Source organism: Sitophilus oryzae, unplaced genomic scaffold (genome assembly GCF_002938485.1).
Source record: "Sitophilus oryzae breed Bouriz unplaced genomic scaffold, Soryzae_2.0 scaffold_562_pilon_pilon, whole genome shotgun sequence".
Classification (NCBI taxonomy): Eukaryota; Metazoa; Arthropoda; class Insecta; order Coleoptera; family Curculionidae; genus Sitophilus; species Sitophilus oryzae.
In genome coordinates, this window is record NW_022147154.1 from 1 (window position 1) to 18901 (window position 18901).

General features: G+C 34.1%; 1 long non-coding RNA gene across 1 annotated transcript; it reads left to right on the forward strand.

Moving 5' to 3' along the window:
• The first annotated feature begins 3642 nt into the window (after window positions 1–3642).
• On the forward strand, window positions 3643–4265 carry LOC115887316. Its single transcript, XR_004051047.1, has 3 exons — window positions 3643–3763; window positions 3821–3993; window positions 4062–4265. It is a non-coding gene; the product is annotated as an uncharacterized LOC115887316 (long non-coding RNA).
• The last annotated feature ends 14636 nt before the right edge of the window (window positions 4266–18901 follow it).

The following is an 18901-nucleotide window of genomic DNA, read 5'->3' on the forward strand; positions in this document are numbered from 1 at the left end:
AATGGCGTTTTCGATTGGCAGAGCTAATGCGCACGTGGGCACTCAGTGTAGTTCCATCTTTTATTAATCAACGCAAAAAATCAAAACAACAATACACTGAGTGCGCACCTACTCCGATCCAGTTTTCGATTGTGTTGTGTGTCATGGTGGACGTAGGTTGTTTGGATTCCGCCTTGTTTTCTTTTATCGTTGCCTTCGTTGCTCGTTGTTTCAAGGTAAGTTAAAGTGTAATAATATAATGTGACTATTTCACCTAGCACCATCTTAGCACAGTCACAACCTCGAATGATTGAGACGCGGCTCATTCAATTTTTTCAAAACAGAGACAAGAACTAGATATTTGAATACTTAGTTTTCTTTTTGTATTTTTTAGTTAGAAGCAGTTCGAGAATAAAAAAATAAAATATCTATCAACATCCAATAAAAGACAGAGTGCGCTAAGGGTGTAGTTGCGGGACCGAAGCCAGACTCACGGATTTATCAAGACATAGGGGATGACCCTGTACCTGAGTTTTTATATTAATAAATATTTAAAGCTGACTTCCATTGAATTATCTCTAATTAAATTCCTAGGTCGTAAACGTCGTTGAAAAATGTACGTCCATAGTACGTACATTGTACGCCCATGGTACGTATTTTTTTTAGTACTTTCGATCATTTTACGTCCAGTTTTGGTCCGGAACAAAACATAAAATGTACGTACCTGGAATGTACGTACATGCGACGTACATAGTACGTACTTTACCACATCCCAGGGACGTACATAGCGTTGGAAAATGTACGTCCCTAGTACGTACATAGTACGTACCTGTACGTACTTGTACGTACCAGGGACCTGACGTTCGTCCAAACATTACGTACCAGGTACGTACATAGTACGTACCGTGGCTGTATGGGGGGCTTATGTAAATGCCCTCCAGCGGGTTGGGTTGTTAGAAATTGATTTTACTGTTTCGATCTTATTTTTAATTATCATTTGCCACGTGTGTCTAGAACGACTACTTTTTCTACTGCCTTGTGAGTTCCACTCAATAGTTTTGCCAGTGATGTTGTTGCCGCTTCGCCTTAATGTATAACCAATCCACATCTATTTCCTTAGTTTGTTCTCATTATAACACTTGTCTCTGATTGGTTAAGCTCCATAAATTCTTATTTCTAATAGTGTTTGGCTAGAATATTCCTATAATTTTTACAGCGATTTATGAATACTTGGAATTTGTTAATTAATAGCAGTGTAATCAACGGCGGTGTTTCCATGTCTCTACGCCATATATACTGGCTTGAATTTCAAAAGTTTTACGTTTGGTAAATTGAAAGTACTGTCTAGATCTCCAAATAATTGTTGAGCATTACAAATGTTATTCTGGCTTCGTTTATTCTGTTTATGATATTTTGCTCTGTGCCTCTGTTGGTTGAGATTTTAAAAATTCTTATCTCCTCTATAAAGGTGCCTCTTCAATGATAAAGGGAATGACATTATTGGTATAGACTCTCATGGATTTAGTTTTTCTCATATTGACCTTCATCTCATAATTATTATAGGTATACTTTTTCCAAAACTATTGCACTCTATTAGTAATCGTTAGAACTGAATTTATATGAATAGTAATAGGTGTTTCAAATTAGACTGTCACCTCTCACCCCATTAATAAATAATACATAGTGGGTCAAATTGCGTATCAAAGAATCCTTTAAGAAAATCCTTTAAGTACACGGACCAAAACATTGTGTAGGTTAAAATAAATAAAGACTGAATCGAATACCATATTCAAAGAAAAGTAGTCTAACTTCACTCTTTGTAGTTTTAATCATCTACTAATGATGCTAACATGGTTAGCGAAACGCGCGTCCAGTGTAAAAGTAAGTGTTTTGGTGTGTTGTGGTGAATTAGGGTTTTATTTTGCTGTTGTAACACCAAAAGTTGGAACCAACTCCCAACTGTAATATTCCTCTTTGCCTTTTCAGGAAATATGGCGGAAAATTTTATCAGTTAGAAAATACCAGTAATACATTCTCAAAGATTTATTTTTCTTTAGTTTCATCTACTGGTGACGTCAAAAATCGTATCGTTTTTCTAGAGGATACTTTATTTATTTAAATACGGACCTGGATTGGGACCTCTATTCCCGTATAGTTTATAAAAATTAATATGAAAACCTGAAACAAACAAAAGTGCAGATCACCCTGTACTAGGGTGATCCTACCAGATTAAAACTTGTCCACCCAGGACAAGTCTTCCCAAAAATTCGGACAAAATCCGGACGTCATAATTTTTTAGCGATATAAGAGTAAAAATAGTATAGTCTGTCCAACGAGAAGATCCTTGACAGTGATAGATGTGTCTGTCATTTTAATTTCAAACTAGTTTATTTTATTTTACAAAGAAATAGGTTGGTACAACTGGAACGCATAGCAGGAAATATTTAAAATTTGATTGACAAGATGGCAAGTGATTACTTCAAAATATTGTGAAAAAAACTGTATAAAACTGAAAAAATGTAATCGAGTTATTTTATTTAATAAAAACGGTATGTGTTAATACAAAACAAACAAGAACAAGACACTACATACCAAAAAAATATAAAAAAAAACTATTATTTACTTTCAAGCTTTATGAAACTACCCGCATTTATGATTATATTTATCAATATAACTTATGTACAAATACAAATTTGTAATATTCCACAGGAATAAATAAAACAACATAGGTAAATAAAACGAACTATTTTATTAATAATAACACCTACCAAATTTTATATCTTAAAGGTTGTTTAATTAACTTTAATCTTAATTTTTTTAAACCAGTACCTTTTGACATTATTTTTCTGCAGTACTAAAATCCATTATTTACCTATCGTGTGATGTCGATATTTTACAGCTACTCCAGTTTTTAGTATGTGTTTAGTTTGATCCTTCTACCATATACGAGATGCACTTATCTACGACGAAATGGTATACAAACTTTATAGATGGCAACTTCATTGGTGTATAAGACTTTCTGCCTGGGCAGCAGTATTAACCATAAACTGTGCTCTGGGTCTACAGTTAATTTTCACTCGATTTTTCCTCCACTTGACTCAAAAGACACAAAACACACGTAATAATACGAATCAAAATGCATCATCTTCCAAAACGCAGGGTATTTAACAAAAGTTGACACAAAATTATAACCTATAATTTGGCAAGACTTTGACAAGCGTCAAAAATGACAATAATCTAAGGGCGAGTTCATACGCATCAGCGTCCGTTTGTCGTTCATCGTTCCGTCAAACCAATAAAATTGAAATACGATCTGTCATTTATTAAATACACCAATAAAACTGGTTAAAAACAACAAGACACGACGTATGACGGATTTATATTTAAACCCATCAATAGATAACTTAAAAATGATTAGAAACTTTTTTTCGTAAAACAAATAGATTAAAGTCCCTAGATATATAAAGTACCGCAATTGGTTTGTTCAATGTTATTGGCGCCAAAATGGCGGATTTTTGGGGTATTTCTGGAAAAACTGTAGTGGTAGGACTGTTTAAATGTCACATTTGTCTGAATTTGTCATGTCAAATGTTGAGAGGCTGTCAATTTCAGGATAAAAATATTTATCCACATCCACATATTTTAAAATAATTATAAAGCCACTAAAATGCTACAAATTTATTAGTTAATAATGTATAGGCGTCGATATCTTTAGTGAAGAAATGTGTATCACACGAAAAATTTGATGTGTTTTCTAACATCGTCGATATTCAATACACGTTAGGTAGTGGATTGAATTTATTTATGCTCCAGTGAATATTTTTAACAATCTTATTTGTAGTATAACCTATTGGTACATAAAACTTCATTATAGAACAAGACAAGACCACAATAGATCTGAGAATGTCGCAGTCTGAGATCAGGCCGAGATCAACCTCTAGAAATCTAATCTAGAACAAGACAAAGACCTTACTTGCAAACTACCATACATATCTTTTAAAAAGGATGCTAAGTGTAAGTGAAATCTCTACTTAATCATTCCCTAAAATGTTTAGTGTAGTTTAGTTTTCAACATTTTGCAGCAAGAAGTTTAGATAAATCTACAATATATTATCATCAGACCAAAAGAAGAATAATTATTTAAAAGAATAAGTTATGTTATGATACATATATAGATTTGGATGACATCGCTTCAGGTGGTTTTACCAGTCAGGACTAACAGGGATATTAATCAAAACAATGAAAAAAAGCTCAAATAAATTTGAACCTAATAACAAGAATGTTGTTTATGCATATGCTAACTATATATGTTATCGACGCCTATGATCCTTATGATAGGCAGTCATTTTCACGCCGTGCCAGCACCCCGTGTCCGCTGATGTTTGCGAGTAGCGGAGTAGTAGGCTTTGGAAACAGTTGAATGTCAGAGATTGTTGATTTCGGCCGGGGAGAAGACATTGTTTGTCAAGCTAGTTAGAATTACATTTTAAAATATCAATTTCGGTTAAATATTTTAATCTTTCGATTACATCAGAAGTGGCGATGAGTTTAATCCAGCGTTCTTAGGCCGTAACGGCGTATTTCTGACTTACTGACGACTATTGACTTGACTTTGACCTTTGACCATATCGTTTCGTAAATGCGTCGGTTTCGAGGATCGATTCGGTGATCGATCGTCTCAGATACGGGTACCCGTCGGCGTCGAATTTCGGATACCGTCGTCGGATCGGCGAAACGCGAAAAGAAAACCGGAGGGATCATCCTGCTAGCTCTAGTGCTCGAAGGTATTAGCGGAAAAAAAAAAGCAGTGCTGGAAAGAAATTTCATATCATCCCTACAGTTACAGACGCCAGAAGATAACAGGAAAAGGTAGTGAGCGAATGAGTCAACACATTCTCTGAGCAAATCTCTTCTAAAAGGTATTTTAAAAATGGCTAGAAAAAAAAATCGAGATAAATTAGGTAATTACGAGATAAATTCTAATGTAGTATTTTTATACAGTAAAAATTGTTGCCATGGAGACAGATTTGAGTTTAAAGTAATTGTTCGGATTTTTCGATTTCGGATTTCGGTGATATGAATCGCCTCGTGGTTCAAGAGGTCTCGAAGAGAGGGCGCTACCGTGGTCAGTTGATAAGGGTCGATTTCGCTTGCGAAAGAAGATGGCTGCGAACCTCAACATAAATAGACAGTTTTTCACGTAAAAAGTAAAAATTTTATTGTTAAAATTAAAAGTTAAATAAATATCTATCTATGGTCCTCTAGAGGAATAAAATTTCTAGAGTTATGTGTTATTTAGTATATTAGTTATGTTGAGTATGTGTTATTTTATTCTCATTAAACTTCAACTATACTGTTTACTCGACAAAGCACAATAATGTTATGAGAAGGCTGACGATCGGGTACGGATGACTAAGGCCTATGGCTAACAAAAAATGCATTCTTTACGTAATTGGGAATAAAATGTGCTCGATAAAGTATGATAATGATACTACGGGTGTATATCTATTTGGACGAGGATACGAAATATAATTGAATAATTTCTGTATAGATCAAGTTATTGTTCATAGTCACTCACCAAAATGAATTAAATTGAGACCAGGATTAAAAAATCGTACCACTAGAACATATATGTATATCATTAGCAGGGCTTTATCTTTGATAGTGAAAAAATATAATACTTATTATAGGTAATTTTCCATTATAAATAAATTCTAGACTCTATGTTTGGAATAAGAATTAACATCTAAATAAAGTAATACTACCCTTTGAAAAGTTCATTACATTTGATTATAGCATATTTTTTTCTAGTCTTCTTCTTTTAACATAATATTTTTTTAACGTAACTTTCTATGACATATATGACCACTATAACTATTAAAATTTTACAATGTTATTTACCATTATCAAGGTTCGTCTTGAATAAAATATAGTCATTAATTTTAAGTAACTACAACTGTATTTTTTTCTCTGTGTCTTGCCAACTGCGGCTAACATTGTACATGTAGTTAATTAATTTTTCTCCAGTGAAATACAATCGTACCCATGATTGCTCTACTGATAAAAAGCTGCCGTATGCAGTAGTAGTGAGTTAAAAACTCTACACCCTTAATTTGACGCCCAACGTGGGGTCCGTTGAAATTAGAGGTATGGCGGTATTTAAATACTGCCCTGCGTACGACAGCTTGTCGCCAGTAGAGCAGTCATGGGTACCAATGTATTTCACTAAAGAAAGACTAATTAAATAAATTATTAAAAATGATGGGCGTCTTTGGCAATATAGAGAGAAAGAAAACACAGTTATAGTTGCTTAGAATTAGTGACTATTTTCTATTTTTCTATTTTCTCAAGATGAACCTTGATGGAGGTAAATAACATTGTAAAATTTTGAAAATTATAGTGGTAAATAGGATCAGAGAAAATGTAACATAAAGCTATTGAAAATCTAAAAAGGGTAGCGTCAGTGCAAACCCTTAACCTCCCTCTAGTTCTTAGATCCTTTATTTGTCTATGCATATATTCATTTGTAACTAATCGAATTGTATATTTTGATTATGTTATTTTGTTATTCGAAACAGTAGACTGCGAGTAGTATGATGGAGGATAAACAAGGTTGCATCCTATCAGGAACGGTAGAGACAAGGATATGAGTGGCATGTTTTGCAAAGGCTTTTATTCCAAAAATTCCAAAGGATAATCAGATTACAAACAAAATAAATGTGCAAATGTTGTTAGAAGCTTATACGGTTTATATATGTCATATTTTGAATAAATATACTTTGACATATTTTAATATTATTAACATTGATATTAAAATTATAACTAAAATAAATTATTTTGTATTATTTTCCTCATCTCTTTATAATCTGCTTGACTTGAATATCAAATATTGAAAATTTATTACGTAATAGTATGTTTTATATTTTATTTGATATGTTTAAACCTTCGATTACGGGGAATATATTTAAATTTAGATAGTTATGAATAAATAGCATATTAATTAGTACAGCAAATTTATAAATTATGATTTTTACATATTATAACTATTAACTTTTACTTTTTTTAATTTCTTTTGATTTATATAGATATAAAACTAGGTCAGTAAAATTTTAAAAAGCTAGAAATGTGGAGAGGATAGTAAAGGGGTTCCATATTTTCTTGTCAAAAATGATTAGAATGTCATTAGTTACTAATATTTGAACATTATTTATTTATTTTAAAGAAAAATATGTAGTGACAAGTTATAGTATACAGGAAATATTGAAATATTTATATTTCTCTTGACTACTATTTTGATTGCCTTTTTGGCTATCATAATTATTTAGGCAGAATCATATACAGAACCTTAAAAATAAATCTAGGTATTTGCGTCTGGAAGAAAACCTACGAACACCACTTAATTGATCCAAACATAAACCAATTTGTCAGTGGTATTTTACTAGTAAACACATTTTCCTAACTGACAAAAAATTAGTAAAAAAAAAGAAAAATTAACGTTTTAAATATAAAAATACGTTTAAAATATATTTTTAGCCGACCATACCAACAGGTATGGTAGGCTATTAAGATCGGCAAAAAAAAGTTTTCTTAATTTCACTCAAAATGAGTTATTTGGGTCATAAATGACCTAAATACAAACTATTTCATGATGTCTGACTGTCTGTCTGTCCGTCTGTTTGTAACACGATAACTCAAAAAGCGCTAAACCGATTTTAACCAAATTTGGCACAAAAATACGGTGGAACCCGAGAATCTGGCCATTAGTTTTTGGTTGGTGTGGGGGGCTGGTAAGGGGGTATGGGAGGGGGTTAAAAATGTTAAAAAATCGTAACTCCAAAATTACAGTAGCTAGCGAAACACGGTTTTGAATTTAAGATTAGGAATAATATTTGCAACAAAATTTGTAATAACATCAAAATCAGTGCAGGTTTTGAGATAATTGAAACTAAAAGAACTGCCTACCAACTTTTTATTAAAATATTCTAGTATGGGCGGATATACGTGCCTCCCGGCGCCATTTTTTTTAATATAGCAACCAATTATTATATTCATAAATACTGGAAAATAGTGTAAAATAGAAGTTCAAAGTCGCACCTGATATATCAAAAATATTATGCAACCTTCAACGGAAATATCTCTTTCACGGCCATATTACGTTCCATTAGTTGTAAAATCCCTAAGGAAATTTTGCTTTGACGACGTTTCAGAATATTGTAAGAAAGTTATTAGAAAAATTTTTAGACCGAAACGACTTTATATAAAAATTATTTCTCCCCCGGGATTAGTTTTTGTATTCCGTTTGATAAAAAAATTATTTGTCACATACAATTTTACTTTATTCTTTTTCTGAGATCTACATATATTTTCGTAAGTAAGTATTGTAGGAAAAATAATATTTAATAGTAATCTTAAATAAAACTAGCTTCTTCAACCCACTAGTCAACTCGCATGTCCAACAATGTTGCCGTTTGTTGTCCTTTAATTTCGCATAATCGGTCGAATATGTTGCGTGCAATCTAAACAAAAAAAACTTACCCCAGGGACTAACCAACGCAATCAAAACACGCCTACAGCGTGTTTGATTGCTATTACCGACAGCTGTAAATAAATAAAAAATAAAAACAACTGTAAAAAAAGAAAATAGTTCTATATTTGTTGGACACGAACCTGGGACCTCTTGATCCCGAAGCGACGGCCTCACCAATGGATCCACAGCTGCTCTTGCAAAATTGGATATAGCTAGGCGTTACTTTCCGCCGTTCATAAAATAAGGCGACAGCAAACGGCAACATTGTTGGGTTTGCGAGTTGACTAGTGCGACGTAGAAGCTATTTTAAATAGATACCTATATTTAATGTCTATGAATTGAATAGATAATTGAGTAATAATATATCGGCAATAATTAAACATTAAGTGTTTTGTGTGTTAGGAAAATTTTATTATTAATTAAAAGCCACTGACAAGCTATAGTTCATATCAAATAAACTTTTAGTCACGTGATTAAGCTTGACCGGCGTTGCCCACATTTACATATTCCCTTTTAATCAAAATATTTTAGGTCACAAAAATAAATTAATTATAAATATATAAACAAAACTCACCTTCTTAACAGCATTTAAGGAACATAAAGGGCCATTACTACCGCTTTCCCATTCAACATATTCTAATAAAGGTGCGACGAGTTTTTTACGGCTAGCAATATCAAGCTATCTTGTACCACTTTGCACTAAAAGAGGTTCTGAAAAGAACAATGTTCGACTGCAAGGTCTACTAGTAAACATTTTTAAGCTTAAAATATCCCAACAATATTTATTTAAACCAAAAACTCGTAATACGAAACTAAAGTGACAAAACGAATGACAATGTCAGGAAATAAATAAATAAATGTGGCAACTTGACACTTTTTACAGCAGATCAAACACCTGAATCCTTAGCGGGAAATTTAAATTCCAGTTAGTCAGCCCGGCACCGAATATGTCCATGGTTGGCAACAATGTATTCAAAAATTGCACCCTCGATTACGTAACTAAAAGTTTAATTGGTATCAAATATATTTTTTAGGCCTCGTTACATTTTACAAAAAAACATATTCTTAGTTTTTATTGCCGAAGTTCACACGACATTTTTTCAGATGTTTATTAATTATGACGTTCTCTAATATTTTAATATTATATTAAATTTACCTTTATTCTAAAAATGAATAATGGACTATCATAACTGACATAGGTATCCATAAACAAGGGAAGCGAACGATTATTTTTAGTTTTGTTCGATTAATGCAAAAATAAACAATTTATATTTCGTTGTGTTATAAATTTAACGCAATTTATCTCCTCGTGTTATTACTGTTATACCGTTTATAAATATCATGCCTGAAAGCTGTTGTTGCGTTCGAACAACAATGTAATTTTTGCGATAAAAGGTACTAGAACATAAATACAAATATTAATGATTTATATGTAGATTTCAATATTTGCATTTATGGTTATTGAAAAAAAATACATTTATAAAAAGAGCTACAAAGTAGAATTTTACGTTTAAATTTCAATCACCCTGTATGTACATTATTTAAATAAATATTTCGTATAATATTACACTATGAGCTTATTAAAAAGTAAAAAAAATGTATTTAACAATGAATTGTTTTATTTTTACTTGTATTTTTGTCGCCTTGGGAGTAGGAAGGTACAGCTTGCCATGCTAAAGCCGTTCGGTATACGAGGAAGGTATTGTGGCTAGCACTACACTTCAACCGCCTATTATTACCTCAGAATTGTGAATCCCAAGTACTCATTTAAGGCTGAGTCGACCTAGGTACCCAAACTAGACACACCGGAAAAGTCTAGGGATATTACAATTTTATCCAGCCATCGTCAGTAATTTTATTATTTGCATTTCAGATATAATAAAATTAAAATAAACAAATAGTTTACAGGACGTATTGGAAATAAAAATGCGAAATTTACCGAATTTTTCAAATTTACCTTGATTTATATTGAACTCAAAAAAGTACACACATTTTTTTTAATTCTAAACTGTGAATTAAAAAAAAAGATAAAACCATTTTTACTTAATAAAGGGTATGGCCTCCTCTACTATTCATTACAGCCCTATATCGTCTCTCCATGCTCCTGATCAGGTTGTCGATCTCTTCTTGATGTACAGCCTGCCACGCAGCATTCACGGCCCGAACCAGATCCCTACGAGTTTCACGAGGCATACCCATTCTCAAAATTCTTCGATGGGGTTGAGGTGAGGAGATTGTGCCGGCCAGGGTAAGATGTTTAATTGATGAGCATTGATAAACTCACTTACCACTCTGGCTGTATGAGGCGACAGCATTGTCATGCATGAGAATGAAGTTTCTCCCAAAATCATTGGCATATGGTAATACGACAGGCTCAAGAATTAAATCACGATATATGATTCCTGTTAGAAACCTTTCAAGAAAAACGAGATCGGTTTTTGGGCCTGACTGGACTCCTCCCCAGACCATAACTGTTACACCTTGATAAGGGTGCACTTCCTGAACATGATCCAACCGAATAAGATTTCCCGGTTCTCTCCATACCCTAAGCCTTCTCTCGAATCCGGATAAATTCCAAAGCGTGACTCATCCATCAAGAGAACATTGGCCCATTGTTCATTCGACCACTGAACATGATCTTGAGCCCACAAATATCGTACCTCTCGATTTCCTCTCGTTAAGGGTTGAGCTCTCCAGGGGCGTCTGCTTCTTAAGTTGACCTCTCTTAATCTATTGCGAACAGTGTCAGGACTAACGGTTACATTATGTGTTTCCTATTGTGTGTTTAATAGATTTTCGTACTTTTAAACGCGTAAAAAATATTTTAATTTGATTTTTTTTGTACCAAATATCAACAATGTTGCATTTCAAAGAGGTCCTTCAGACAGGAGTAAGCAAATGAATTTTCTTTTCATTTTAATCGATCAAAAGGAGACAAGAGACAGAGACGAACAGATGGGCGTTCATTGTTCTCTTTTAAATCTTTGCCGTTGAAAAGGAACTCGACTTGAATAATAATAAGAACGTTTTGATGAAAATGTTTGAAACGAGAGCGCGGTGATAGATTCTGCAGGGTTAGGCGAGGTGGGAATGAAAAGTACTAATAAAAAATCGACAAGTTGATTGAGGCAGTGGAGAGGATGTCCAGGCTACTACCAGCATAGTATAAGGAATAGACTCTCGTAGATATTTTCCCCCAGCGAATAAAATTTGGCAAGTGTTAGCATGCCAGAACGCTGGTTGCTTATCATTGTCGATTTGTTTGACAGAATGAAACATGCATTTCTCCACCAGTGCACCTGGCATCAGGGAAAGGTATCATAAACTCACTTCAAAATACACGGAGTTTTTAAATAGCTATATCGAAATATATTATTTAATTATTCTAAAAAAAAAAAAAAAAAAAAAAAAAACAGAACTTCTAAAAATAAAAATTAAAAGTTAATGTTTTTGATATCTTAGAAGGTCTAACTTGTATTATAATTTAATATAAGTTAAAACTTTTTAGATGAGTTCAACTAAGCTACAGTAGCGAGCATAGTTTTAATCACCAGTTTTGCTAGTGGAGCATAATTTGCATTCTTCAGTAAACAGAAATTTTTTAAAGTACATAATTATAATTTTAGATGTTTCAAAGCTTTTTAATCACTAATTGATTAGAAAAAGTATACCATTAATATTTTCAAATTATATTTTATCCTCTCATAGTATATATCTATTTAATCTTTTGATTATGAAACGAGCACTTTTGCTTGCTTGACATCGAGCTGCTTGAATCCATTTTGCTTTTGATCAAATCAGTGTAAGAAACTATAGGCTGATTTTGACTTCAGGGAGGAGTTATATGCATCAGGAAAGTTAGGTTATTGAATGTTTCCAAAAATCCTGTATGGAGTGGCTTCCCTGCTGCAAGAAAATCTAAAATAAAATAATTAAAAAAATATTTTTTTTGCTTCTAAACGGACCTTTCCTTGTCAGAAGTTATGTTAAATTTGCCTAACAAAGAAAAAAAAAAAAAAAAAAAAAATGCTTAATATTTTGGAGGATTTTCAATCATCGGAAACAAAATACAAGAATAAAAGAGAAAAAACTATTTAAAATGTTTTTTTTTTTTTTTTTAAAATTATGTTAGTTATAATTATAAATTGTCTTTAAATGGTTTTTTCTTCTTCGACGACAGAAGAATAACTCGAAGCTGTCGTTTGGCTGTTAAAACAATTATTACCAATACGACAAGCAAATTGCCAAGTGTTCACAAAAATGGTGTTTTATTTTGTTTTTTTTTTTTTTTTTTTTTTATTTATTATTTTGGAAAGATGAATCCACCACATGGGTATGGGACGTTTTGTTGAATGTTATTGTACCCAACAGCGCCCTAATTACACTCTCAGCACACGCGTTAACCCTCTTTTCCCGGCGGGTTTGTTTGGTTTGGGTTAAAATGTGCTGTATTTTCGCACATTACCCATTTTACGAACTATAGTTAGTTTAGATCTTCAAATGAGTACATTTTAAATAAAATACACAATGTTTCTGGCAAGTGCCCCAATACCTTTAGCCTTTTGCTCTTTTCAGACACTTCTGCAACAAGTCGGCTATGTCAAAATGTGGCAGAAAAACAGCAGAGAATCTGACGATAAGTAAAGCTACTGGTTTTATTATACTATGCTACTAATGGTAGGTGGTAGACATCATTATATAGAATGGAAACTGACTTTTCTTTCTTTATTGGGTTTAATCCTTTCTCTTCTTTTCTTTTTCTATCAGTATCCTTTGGTATGCTCTTCTTTTATTTGAGATCTAGTCTATCTGTTAGTCCCAGTAGGTTCAGACTGTAGTGGAGGGTCTCATAAAACAACTGGAACCATGCCTCATTTATCTTCTTCTTCTTCTTCTTCTTTTAGAAGGCGTATCGCTTGTTTAGTTCCGGTTTCCTCCTCGTCTAATCAACTCTTGCGAGTTTGACTGCCAACTGTCTTTTAGGTGGTCGTCCAGTATGTAATTATTATGGCCATTCTATGGGCCCATTCTAATGACATGCTGGTTCCATTCTCTTCTTCTCTGCCTTATCAATCTGACAACGTCCCAACTGTTTTGGCACTTTTTCTCCCATATCTACATTTCTCTATCTGTCCCTCAATGTGTATCCAGTTATCATTCTTTTAAGGTCTTCATTTCAGTGGTTCGTAGGATTCTCTTTGTTTCTGATGTTTCTGCTCTGGTTTCCGCACCATATGTCATCTCTGGTCGTATGCAGGTTTTGTATATTCTTGACTTACATTCTGTACTCAAATGTTTGTTTTTTTCCATATGGGATATTTAGGATGTCCTGATATTGCGGCATGTTATGGCTTGTTTCTTTACTTCTTCTTCCAGAAATCCTGAGCTTGTAATTTTGCATCCGTGGTATTCGAATGACATTTATCTGATCAATAGTTTTCTTTTTTAATAGCAATTTCACCAATAGAGGCTCCTTTGCAATGGTCATGCATTTGGTCTTATTTGTGGAATTTTGCATGTTAAATTTTCTGCCTGTCTATTAAAAGCTTGTAGCATTCTTTGGAGATCGTCCTCTGACTCTGCAATAAGTACTGCGTCATTGGCATAGCATAATATGTTTACTTTATACATTCTCATTCGATATCCTAATCCAGTATTCTTGACTGTTTTTATTACTTGATCCACGATTGTGTTGAATAACAGAAGGCTGAGACTGTCGCCTTAGCGAATACCAGTTGTAGTTAGAAGATGCGTTCTGAGTAAAATTTGTTCTGCTTGGGTTGTTGTGTTTGTGTTAAGTCCTTGATAAGTTCTGTTAGTTCTTTCGAGACATTATTGCTTTCCAAGATGGTGATGATGTCTTTTAGTTGGACTCTATCAAAGGCCTTTATTAAATCTATAAAACATAGATAGGCTGGGGAGTTATATTCTAAGGATTTTTTCAACTAATTGCCTGAGTATGAATAGTGCATCAGTAGTTGATCGGTTTCTTCGGAATCTTTGTTGTTCCTCGCTTATTTGCACTATTGAGGAGATTTTTTTTCCGCAATGATCTTAGTCAGAAGTTTTAGCGAGGTGCTCAGTAATGTTATTCCTCTATAGTTTGCTGGGTCTGTTTTATCTCCCTTTTTAAAAATGGGTATTATACTTTGTTTCCATTCTTCTTCTTCTTTTCTTTTACACTTTACACTCATTATAACACAACAAAATTGGACGTCAGTAGTTGGGTTACGACAGTGGGCTGTAATGGCTTTCAATTTAATAAGCAAAAATATCGTATTTATTATTTCGATTGCTTTGCACTTTTACACCCTGATTTGCTCAAAGACTAAAATTATAATTAGAAATCTTTTAATTTTCACAAAACCACAAAAAGACATAAAAAGCTAACAAAATAATCATTAATTAATATAAATCTTAAAAATCCATCTTTATTCTAGTTTTTCAACATTGATATGATGTTCACTGTAGTGTGCTAGAATATTTTACCATTATTTCTGTATTGAGTTGTTTTTCCCTCAAATACGATATAGTTAGAAAAGAATGGCGTCAGCTGTGGCTAAATGAAGATTGCTATCATTTATATACAAAATTATATATAAATCATTGATGTCATTTCAAATGCTAGGCCTCAATTTTTTCATTAATACTGCTTAAGAAAATTTTATTTTCCCTGTGTGTTTCCTAAACGTCACATATTTGCACAATATTAATTGGTAAATGATATTCTTTACAATATGATACTGGCAGATCGAGTATCATAATTTCTTAGGTTATGTTACAAAGTGTGCAAATCAAGACAGATTATTGACCGACGCACAGGCACCGTGTTGGTAAATGATAAATGCTTTTCATTGCAATTTGATACTAACACCAAGTTAACAATTTGGTACTAACACCAAACTCTATTATCTTCACACAAATTACAATAGATTTTCATATAGGATTCTTTTATTGTTGCTCCGCTTTGTTAGTTTTGTTACGCTCGGTAATAAAGCCAATCGAGTGGCAATATAAATAGCAAACGCAGTATTTATTTACTATGTACGAATATTTTTTTTTTTTGCTTTACTTTTTCTGTGCACTGATATTTTGTTGTTAGCCGAAAGGTATCTGAAATTTTTTTTATGTTATGTCTAAAGAGCCTTAACAAAATCAAGACGAATTGACCGACGTCTGGACACCGTGTCCTAGTAAACGCAGCTTTAGCAAATAACAATAATACGGTGCGACACCGAGAAGTGTGTCGAAATCCAACAAGTCAAGGCGCCGGAACGTCTCGGTCGCAATGATATCTCCCTCCTTCACCCGTTTCCCAAACCGGTTTTCTAACTACCCACCTCCCCCCCCCTAACTCCCCCTCTGGAGTAAAACGGACTAGGAGAAACGCGAGCAAAAGAAAGTAAAGGACATCGCCTTGATCGAGAGTAAATCTTTCTTAGCTTTAACCAGTAGTAGCTGATTTTAAGAAACAGCAATATTATAATACAATGTAATAATTTAAATAAAATACATATTATTTATATTTATACATATAAAAAAAAAAAAAAAAAAAAAAAAAAAAAAAAAAACAAAATATAACTGAATTTCACTTGAATTTAAAGGAATTTTAAGAATTTCAATTATTAAATTTAATCCTGTAGAGGCGGAAGCTTATAGATGCTAACTAAGAACAACAAAGGAAATTTAATGGCGGTAGAAATGGACGCCATAAGGAGATCAACACATACAGCTAGATAGAGTAACTCTATTTGTGTTGTCCATCTTTACTCTATCTTTTTTTATAGATGAGAAACGCCTTTAGGGCCGGAGTGTAGGGATCTCCTTCATGCGAGAGGGCCTACCCACTAAAAACCTATCTGTGCTCTAAGCTCGCCGATCTCGGTACCGCAGAAGGCATTTCATCGAGATTAGATACTTATCTATTCTTCCATGTTGGTCTTGTCTGTACCCAAATCTTGTCTTTTTCATTCTTCTCTTTTTTCTTCATAATGTTCCTTAACATCCCGCAAATCGCTTCAATAACCGTTGGAAATATTAACTCGGAAGGTTTCCAACTCTAGTGATCTTCGTACCACATACCTACTGTTTCTGCGTTTTCCCGTAAATCTTCGTGGGCGTGACACTCAATTAGTGTGTGGTTAGCCGAGTCTGACGCCTTGTAATACCAGCATGTAGGAGGGTCAGCCTTGCGGATCCTGTGACTCTATACTCGCCAAAGACTCCATGGCCAATCATAGATTGCATGATGTAGTAGTCGTATTTGTTTGGTCGCATTTTATCCAATATTTGGTATTAGATTATGAAAGCCTTTTGTCCACCTGCTATATGCTTCCCAGTGTGTCTGCCATCTCTCTAGTACAAAACTCCTGGCCTCTTTCCGGAGGAGGTTCAGTTTTATATATTTGTTTCTTTCCTCGATCAGTAGGCTGATCGGAGGTATCTTAACAAGACACAAGACTGCTACTGATGGACATGTGCAGTATGCCGATACAACCCTGAGTGCTAACTTCCTGTTTATACTTTCTAGCATGTTTTGGTAATGTCTGAAGTGCATGGATCTGTCCCAGATTGGCGATGCGTAGAGTATGGTCAAATGAACTACAGAAGTCTTCTTTTTTCCGCGCGAGGTTCTCCGATATTGGAAGTGATTCTCGTCAGACGCTGAATGATGCCAGTCGTTTTATTGCTGATCTCTGTGATGTGTGAGGTCATTCATATGCCCTAGTCTAACCAAACCCTCATGTATTTAACCTTCTTTTGAGGTTTTATAACTAAGTTATCCAGCTTTGTGCTTAGATCCTTTGCCCTGCGTTGTCAGACGAGAACAGCCGCAGGGTTTTTTTCTGGGGTTAGTTTGACGCCCATGGTTTTCAACTTATTTTTAATAGCTGGCGCAGCTAAGAGTCTTTTCTTCAAGGATCGCGTAGGTGGAGGCAGTTATTAAGAGGGCTAGGTCGCTCGCATACGCTAGGATCGTGTTTCCCAGGCCTGTATCGGTTCTAACTATCTGATCAGCCAAAATATATTCCAGTGATAGAGGTCCATCTCTACTCTATCTAGCTGTAACTTATGTTACTCTAACTCAACGAAATAACCAAAGACAAAACGATTAGACAGAAAACTATAGTGCAAGAAATAGATAGTGCTTAACTGAAGTGGGATGGACATATAAGAAGGAGGAACAACACGCGACTGCCTCAGAAGAGTCAAACTGGCTTTCAGAGCAAGAGAAAAAGGAAAATCCTGAAAACCTGGATGGGGGGGTGTCAAGAAGGCGATGAGCTCAAAGGATATCTGCGTGATGGAGACTAGGATGACCAAAACCAATGACCGACTAGGTATTGAACAACGTCAAGACGCTGTTTTAAAATACATTCTTTTCTTGACCATATTTTTAACATCAATGTGAATGACTACCCATAATTAAAATCAAATCAAATTACATTAAGAGAAACATTACTGGTAATTAAGCTTATACGTCACTTTGAATATTTAAGGACCTTATAAAATCTGAACCAGATGACCAAACGCCTATGCACCGTGTCCCAGTAAATGCAGCTTTAGCAAACAGCAATAATACGGTGCGACACCGAGAAGTGTGTCGGAATCCAACAAGTCAAGGCGCCGGGACGCCTCGGTCCCGCCGATATTCCCCCCCTCCTGTTTCTCCAAACCGCTCTCCCAAATACTCTCCTCTTACAGAGATATACCGCCACCCCCCCCCTTTCTGTCCCGGCGGCGGAGTAAAGGACGAGGGGAATAGCGAGCAAAGGAGAGAAAGGGACGTCGCCTTAATCTCCTCGTACCCCTCAAACCGCCGCTTGAACCAGTGGTGGCTGGTTTTGAAAGTCCAACAATATATTTTTTAGTAGATATGCTGTATTTCTAATATACATATCTATTTCTATTTATATACAGGGCGGTCAGTGTATATTCCAGGGAATTTTAGCAGCATATTCTGCAGTTAAAATTTGTAAAAAGTTTAAACTAATGTCCCTAAATTCAACCGTTTCAGATACAGGATATATAAGTTTCATTTTATTTCGATTTTTCTAAATGAATTTCTGAACCAAATCTCGTATTTGGATGAAAATGGTGTCTTGATGTATTTTTGTATGTACTCTCCATTTCGTTTCAGTATGACTCCACCTCCCTAAACAGGCATTTTAAAGAGTATCGATTTTTCATCCGTATAACGCGCATAAAACTACTGATTGAAAATATACATTTCTGTCATTTCTTACATCAAAATTTGTATTGCTGCACTATGTGCGAATATTTTAAAAATAAAAAAAAAAAAAAAAAAAAAAAAAAAAAAAATACATTTTTTATGAATACCTTTTGCAACCTTCAAAATTTAGAGTTAATATAAAACTATATTATTCTAGCTTT